Below are 908 nucleotides of genomic sequence, written 5' to 3'. Positions count from 1 at the left end.
GTGACATGCGGTCATTGGCTGCTCTTGCACGCATCACCTCCTGCTTTTTCCAGTGCTTGTTGGCTGCTTGAGTCTGTCCCATCATGTCTCATTGCTAGTTAAGCATTCGTGCGAACTTGGATTTCCATTTCTGCCATATTTAACAGAAAAAGATCATCTCTTCACTGTCATGACATAATCAGGATGAAAACACTGATATGTCCTGCATTCTGTTGATGCAGCTCTTCAAGACTGAGAATTGCTAATGCGATGTGACTGGCTTTATCACATGATTGTCTGTTTGATCCAAGCACTATTATTATTAACAGGGTGGCGGTTTAAGGAAGCATGAATGCTTGTCGTTGGCAAACTGTGTCAGTTTCAATTATGAAATCACTGCATAAAAAATATGAAAATGAATTTTTGAGGGACCAGTTTAAAAGAAAGAAACATTGTTTGAATATATATGTTTTTCTGTTGTTTTCTACATTTCATTTGAGGAAGTTTTCTGTTGTTGTTGTTTTTTGTTTGGATTGGATCTGGTTCTGTCCTTGTGCTTGGATTTCATGCCTATTCAGTGTTCATTTTTGTCACATGTTGTGATTTTTATTCTGAATAAACATTCTGACTGACTTCCAAAAGGTTCACTGGCAAAAAATAACACTTTGTAACCAAATTACACTACTGTTCAAAAGTTTATGATCAGTAAGATTATCTTTCTTTGTGTCAGTAAATGTTACAAATTCTATTTCACATAAATGCTGTTCTTTTGAACTTTATTCATCAAAGAATCCTGAATAAATGTATCAGTCCCTCAAATATATTAAGCAGTACAACTTTTTCAACTTTGATAATTACAAGAAATGTTTCCTTGATCACCAAATCAACATATTAGAATGAGATCACATGACACTGAAGACTGGAATAAT

This window comes from Sinocyclocheilus grahami, unplaced genomic scaffold, assembly GCF_001515645.1.
Source record: "Sinocyclocheilus grahami isolate Dianchi unplaced genomic scaffold, SAMN03320097.WGS_v1.1 scaffold399.1, whole genome shotgun sequence".
NCBI classification, from domain to species: domain Eukaryota; kingdom Metazoa; phylum Chordata; class Actinopteri; order Cypriniformes; family Cyprinidae; genus Sinocyclocheilus; species Sinocyclocheilus grahami.
This window is presented reverse-complemented; position numbering follows the sequence as displayed.